General features: G+C 34.1%; 1 long non-coding RNA gene across 1 annotated transcript; it reads left to right on the forward strand.

The window, feature by feature from the left end:
- Window positions 1–601: 601 nt before the first annotated feature.
- Window positions 602–6,084, forward strand: LOC112643183 (uncharacterized). Its single transcript, XR_003125687.3, has 4 exons — window positions 602–1,114; window positions 2,072–2,133; window positions 4,953–4,999; window positions 5,661–6,084. It is a non-coding gene; the product is annotated as an uncharacterized LOC112643183 (long non-coding RNA).
- The last annotated feature ends 1,414 nt before the right edge of the window (window positions 6,085–7,498 follow it).

Genomic DNA, 7,498 nt, shown 5'->3' on the forward strand with positions numbered 1-7,498 from the left:
TAGTATTCTCTGGCTACCCAAGAATATCATGGCTTTATTCATTTAAATTACCAATTAAAATTATACAAGGTAAGGCCAAATTCTATTCCAAAACAAGTATTTTTTTTCCTTTTTAAATATGAGGGAAATATGTTGATTATAGAAAACTTGAGAAATGCAGAAAATTATTTTAAAAAGTAGAAATAAAAATTACCTAAGTTAACACAATCTAATCATACAAGCCCTTTAAAAGTGTTTTCTTTAGCTAGTAACAGAAGGAACAATTAAAGAGATTCAAAGTATGAGGGATTATACCATAGCTGACTTTTAGGAAGGAGGGGCAGAGATGGAAGGGACTGAAGAGACGGTTCCTATGAGTGGAGGGTGACCTTCCCCTCCGCCAATAGCCCACAAGAAGATGAGGACCTCAAGCTATAGGAAAGGAATGTCAAGGAGATGGATTCTGTTAAAAACCTGAATGAATGTGGATTCAAATTCTTCCCCAGATCCTCCAGATTAGATGCCAGCCCTGTCAACACCTTGATTTCGGCCTTTGAAACCATGGTTGTGTTGCCCAGGGGAGAGAGGTGATCTCAGACCTGAGGCCTCAACCCAACCAGCCCAAAAGATGTCCGCAAAGACTCTTGGACTCATCAGGAGAAAGAATTCAAGGACAAACACAACACAACTGATGAGTAGTACAAGTTGGAAAGTTTATTAAAGTGAAAGTACACTCTTGAGATGTGTGGGAGCCAAGGAGCTCAAGGGAGAGCTGTGCACTGGGGTTTGGGTCTCTATCTTTTTATTGACAGTTGTTAATGAGGGGGTGGGATATTCATTACTTAAAACAAAGATTCCTTGAAAGCAGGATGGTCTCTTCCAGGAATGTGGATTGTGTCCCTTTTCTTCCTTGTTTGGTCAGAAGCTTCCAACCTACTTTGTCAACCACCTAGGACCTGTCTGGTTTGATCCAGTTTATTATGGTTCTGTTTTGGAGCTGTGGACAGGCCTCGGACTTTCTCATAGTTGGCTGTGGCTGCCTCCATCCTGCCCTCCAGGCCTACTGTTAGAACCTAACTGCTTACTCAACTGCTGAACTCACTTCTAGCCTGCAGAACTACAAGATAATGAGCAGGTATTTTAAGCTGTTCAATTTCTGTCAATGTATTACAGACAAATAGAAGGCTAACATAGGAGACTTGCTCTACACAATATTTTACAAACTTTAGCATTCATCAGAATCTATGGTATCTCTGTTTGATTCCAAGCTCATGTTATTTCCTTTTTGCCATTATACTGGTAAAGAATGCCATTTCAAAATAGTGAAAATTATTGTGGTAGATACAAAGAACTTCCTAGAATTACTCCTCTAGCTGAGGCCAAGTTTTTTTTTTTAAAGAACAATTTTACAGACATGCCAGCCAAATACTTTTTGAAAAATCATATTTCAAATATTTTACTATAAAGTATTTATGAATAATATTGTATTTTTCATATCCTCCCTCTATAGATTCATATATGAATTTTTAAGAGATTATCATGTCATGCATTATTTAATGACAGCCCATTCATATTATTCTTTAATTATGAAGAAATTAAAAATGTAGAAATTAAACATAATGGAAAAGATAATAGAAATCCACTATTAATATCAGATAGCCCAAGATGGTGATATTTATTGTGATCAAATACTTCCCAAACTCCAAACCTACTTTGCAAATTGGCCTTTTCCATCATAGGTGTCCTGTGTCAAATTTGATGACTTGAGAGATTAATATGACAGGATTCATATGGTCTATATCTGGTTCCTGAAAACATTTTCTACACATATAACTCCAGGCAAGTAACCTGTTTTATCCTCATTTTACTCCATATGACACGGAAATAATATTTGCCCACATGGAAAGTTTATTGTGAGGATCAAATTTATGATCGAATAATATATCAGTTTGATAATTGATGCAAAAAGAAATTATTTGATGTCTATCATATGTTAGTCATTGTACTGGTCACAGAAGCCACAAAGAGAAGTGTGACAATCATCATGGAGTGAGACATAGAAATATTCACAGATATGCCCATCTTATTTCAGGATGTACATGGCCTATTCTGAAGACACAACAAAGGTCATCTCATCCAGCCTTCAGAGATTAGGTAAAGCTTTCTGAAGTAATTCTTGAACTAAATTTTAATTACTGAATAAAACTTAGGTAGGAAAACAACCAGGGACAATTATAGCAAGATATATGTGTGAAACATTTCACTGTTGTCATCATAAAATGTGAAAAAGGAAGAAGTGTTTGATGAGGCACCAACAGTAGGCATGACTTTAAATTATTATTATTTTTAAAAGATTTTATTTATTTGAGAGAGAGAGTGAGCAAGAGAGAGAAAGCACAAGCAAGAGGAGGGGCAGAGGGAGAGGGAGAAGCAGACTTCCCTCTGAGCAGGGAGCCTGACTTGGGGCTGGATCCCAGGACCCCAGGATCACAACCCAAGCCAAAGGCAGACACTTAACTGAGCAACGCGCATGCCCCTAAATTATTTTTAAAATACCTACTAAAGTCTTTAAAGTGATATATTTAATTCAATATATTTTCTTATACAAAACAAGGAAATAATCAGAACTGTGGAAAAAGATAGGCACAAAGAATTTTAATATAACAATTATAATAAAGTTCAGAAACATGTACTTAGATATCATAAACCAGAGTGTGTACACTAATATATGATGACATGGAAATGTTTTCAAGAAATATTGAGTAAAATTGGAAAGTGTTCACAATTATAATGTTAATATTGAGATGTAGACAACAGATTATTTACATGTAGGAGGATGGTTATTTTTTTAAAAAAAATCTTTAATTATGGATAACAAAATTCTCATAAAGAGATGCATCTAAATGTTCACTATTTTGCCTGGCATAATACATTTTTGTGAGCAAACCTAATACTAACAGTATGTTTTACATCTAGTAAATGGGGTTGCAGATGTTTAAGTTTCCTTCTGGTTTCTTGTCAAAACATCTATATTTTAAAGAAAATTTTAGAATAAAAGTATACTTAGAGAGAAATTAGACTGATGAATATAGAGTACCTAAGCCTGCTGAATATGAGCTATGAGTGCAAATAAGAAATAGCTAATTAGTTTTTAGTGACTAAATTCAAGTTTAATGATCTTAAAAACTTCTAGATTATTGGATTAATATTATGGCACATGAAAATGATGTACACTGGGAATGCATATCATGTATTGTAATGATCCCTTAATGTAACTCTAAACATTTAAAACATTTCATATGAAAATAGGAAATTACTACTCTAAAATTTGCACATCTTTAAATATTACATTTAAAGCAAGTGTAGGGATCCCTGGGTGGCGCAGCGGTTTGGCGCCTGCCTTTGGCCCAGGGCGCGATCCTGGAGACCCAGGATCGAATCCCACGTCGGGCTCCTGGTGCGTGGAGCCTGCTTCTCCCTCTGCCTGTGTCTCTGCCTCTCTCTCTCTCTCTGTGACTATCATAAAAAAAAAAAAAAAAAAAAAAAAAAAAAAAAAATAAAGCAAGTGTAGATGACGTGAAATAAAATTCCTTTCAATCCAGTATTCAAAACACACTGGTAAAATTACTCAAGACATATTTAAATAAATGGATGAATGAATAAATGAATGTACACATGATTTGGGGAATATACTCTTGCTAATGACAATTGTTTAGTAATTTAGGGCTTGCAAAAAATAGTTTCCACTTAGCAGTATTAAGTCCATTCCAGTTTTATCTACTAGTCTCAAAGCTCTAATACTCACTGCAAACAAAACAAAACAAAATCAGAAAATTTAAGATAGAAACAAAATTTGAAAAAAAAATAGAAGCTGAGGTAAAAAAAATAGAAGCTGAGGTAAAAAAAAAGAAATGCTGAATTAATTTAACACTATTACTTAAATAGCTAGTTCTATATTTTAATAGGGCAGAAAGCATCAGTTAGAGAAAAATCTCTAAGGTCAAGACACTAGCTGAGAGAGTGTAGTGTTAGGCATGAAGTTAGTGGACTAGCGGACTAAATGGCAAATCATTTAGGAAGAGTCAGGTTTAGGGCTTTATTGAATTAAACAGATCTGGGATTTGTTATGATTTCCACACTGTGATCTTCACTCCCTTTATGGGAAAGCTATTTTCACATGGAAAATTAGGAGAGGCTCCCTCATGTCTACCACAGAAAATGTTTGATAAATAATTGACTCTTCTCTCACTTCTTCCTATCACCATGTCAACAAATTTACAGTTAGAAATATAATTGTAGGCTACGGAAAGAAAACATAGGCTAAAAATGATCCACTAGTCCTCTACCAGTACAACTTCTCAGGCTATTTTGAGGCTGTTTCTCTACACTACCAAAAAATCACAGTGAAAGAGTGAGACAACCATTACGCTCATAGAAGGGAAGCAAACATGATATAAATCACTTTGGAAAACCCTGAGACCAATGATGACAGACTCTGGACAACATTTTTTAAAAATAGAAGCTGATGATAATAAATTGGGACATGTTGTTAATGCAGTCAAGAACAAAACAAAGAGAATAATAGAGGATTTTAAGGGCCAGGAATTTTTTACTTCCCATTTATCATTTTAGGTTGGTAACAGTAAGTTTATTTGCAAAATGTGCAATACACATAAATTTAAAAAAAAACTGCTTTGGCATCTTTTCTATACCTAGAAAAGCATTGTTATGTTTGTTTATCATTATACTCTTAGAAAAACAGGAAACATCAATATTTGTTGTGTTCTCTCTTAAATTCTGCTTAGAATAAGCCTTAAATAGTTTTGTTATTATATGACCATTTAATTCATTTTCTTATTTTGCCATTTTCCTTCCACTTGCCGAATTTCTATAATCTGTTTTTTCGTTTTCCTTCTAATCACTTAACCTGCTATCATTAATTGGTTATTTTTTCCTTTTTTCTTTATTTTCAGTGCTTACATAAATGTGTGATACCTGGACATCTGTTCAAAATCCATAGGTATTACTTGGTTTTTATTGTTTGGTCTCTGCAATTACTGGTCTATATGAATTTTTACAATCTATCATAAAACTGTGGTTTCATAGAAATCTATGTAGAAATATTTTGACAGATTTTCATAATTTACATTAGATGAATTTTAATTCAAGGAGGATCATGATTTACTAAAGACCACATCACTAATATTGTAGTAACATCTTCAGGGCTATGGAATGGGAATCTAAGGATAGCTATGTGTATTATTAAAATATTATTTTAGAGTTCAAAGAAGTTAATGCCATTTCTCCCTTTTCTGTACTCACTTTTGAAGAGACTGTTGATCTTAATTTTTTTAAAAGATTTTATTTATTTATTCATGAGAGACAGAGAGAGAGAGGCAGAGGGAGAAGCAGGCTCCATGCAGGGAGCCAGACATGGGACTCGATCCTGGGTCTCCCGGATCAGGCCCTTGGCTGAAGGCGGCGCTAAACCGCTGAGCCACCCGGGCTGCCCTTGATCTTAAATTTTAACTAGCTGCAAACATGAGATGTTTTGGAAGCTAGAAGGATGTGCAGAGGGCTGTAAAATGTCTGACATGATTCACCAAGGAAGGATTTTGAGCTTGCCTTGAGACAAGTCTTGGGAAATGAGGATTTCTGATGGACATTTATTCTTTCTACAGGTATTATTATGTACTTGACCTACAATGAGCATAGAGCTCTTAAAATACAGAGAACGACTCCTGCCTCTTTGTAACTTACAGTCTATAGTAAAGAAAGGCATTCCCAGCCAAGGAATTAAAGGCACAAGATGTGAAAGAAAATTATTAGGAGAAATGGAAATAATCTGTAATAGCTGGAATAGAGTATAAGTGGAGAGAGAGCAGAAGATCATAACATAATCAGAACCATACAACTCTTAGTGTGAAACTACCTTTAAAAATTCTAAATTACTGTGGAATTTATGAATATTTAAGAATATATATTAACTATATGCACTTTGCCATGTGATAGCTCTTGAACAACAGCCTTAGTATTTATATTTCCTATGGATATAAAACATTCAGAAAATATTTAATAAAAGAATAATACCTATGGCTTTCTAAATTATTTCTCATACCATTAAGGAGATCAATCAATGATAAACTGTATTATACTAAATGTAAATGGTTGCATAATTCTAAGTTTTTAAGAATTGAATAAGTAATTTGCTGCATTGAAAATAATCAATAGCGTTTATTGAGTCTTTCTGTTGCCAAGATTGAACAAAGAACTTTACATCTGTTAACATGAATACCTACAACAATATCACAAGGTATGTATTATCAATCCTATTTTAGAAAGAAGAAAACTGTGCTCCAAAGAAATTAAGTAACATAAATAAGTACTAGAGATGAAAATCAAACTCTACATGAGGCTCAAATTTACACCCCCCCCCACACACACACATAAAATTTCTTCTCTATTTTACTCCACCACACTGCTTTTCACTCTGAGTTAAAAAACTTGTATTTCTTGAAATTTAGAAGATTTAGAATACCTTATTTTTCTTGAAACTACTTTAGTAACTATAATGGTTTAGGCTGTGGCAAACTATGAATGGGAATATAGTTTTATGTCTTCGTCGGTAGTATCATAAAGAAAGGTAATTCTTTTATTTCTCTCTGAATCTCTCTAGTTCAGGCTTCTGAACTATATTTGCACAAGAAGTACATAATACGTTCATGCCAACCCTTATAGTCTCTAATTGACTGGTTAATTCATTTGGAATGACTCGGTATTTTGAATCTGAACTTTAAAACAGCAACCAAAAAGCCTTGTGTATTTTGCAAATTGACCAATTAGGTATCGAAATTATTCTCTAATATACCATAAAAACTGTTGATTTATTGGTCAAAATATCCTTTCTTGACATTTTTGTGTGACTATTGGTTGAGGATTTCAGTTTTATTCTAATTATACTAATTCTAAAATATGAAATGAAGTGATATACCTCAAATATTTTAACAAATCTTTAACTTCTTTGTTGTTCTCTGTTCCATATATTTTTTCTTTTCTTTTTATTTTATTGTATTTATTTATTCATGAGAAACACAGAGAGAGAGAGAGAGAGGCAGAGACACAGGCAGAGGGAGAAGCAAGCTCCATGCAGGGAGCCTGACAGGACTCGATCAGGGTCTCCAGGACCACACCCTGGGCTGAAGGCCCGCTAAACTGATGAGCTACCCGGGCTGCCCCATATACTTTTTAAAAAACTACTTCAACTACTATGCTTATCAAGGGCAGTCTATACCAGGGAACTCCCAACACAATTCTAAATAATCCTTGAATTATGAGGGATAAAGCATCCTCCATCCAAATCTGAATTTTGGATATACACATTTTTTTCAGAGATGCAGTAGTTAGGAGTGGGTACTGTGTGTAGATTAGGTTTCAAGTCACTCTTCATGACCTATTTAATATTTTTATTTTCTGACCCTAATCACTTACATTTCTTTTTCATTAGAATACTTATGATCAT

The sequence above is a fragment of the Canis lupus genome, chromosome 38 (assembly GCF_003254725.2).
Source record: "Canis lupus dingo isolate Sandy chromosome 38, ASM325472v2, whole genome shotgun sequence".
Taxonomy (NCBI): domain Eukaryota; kingdom Metazoa; phylum Chordata; class Mammalia; order Carnivora; family Canidae; genus Canis; species Canis lupus.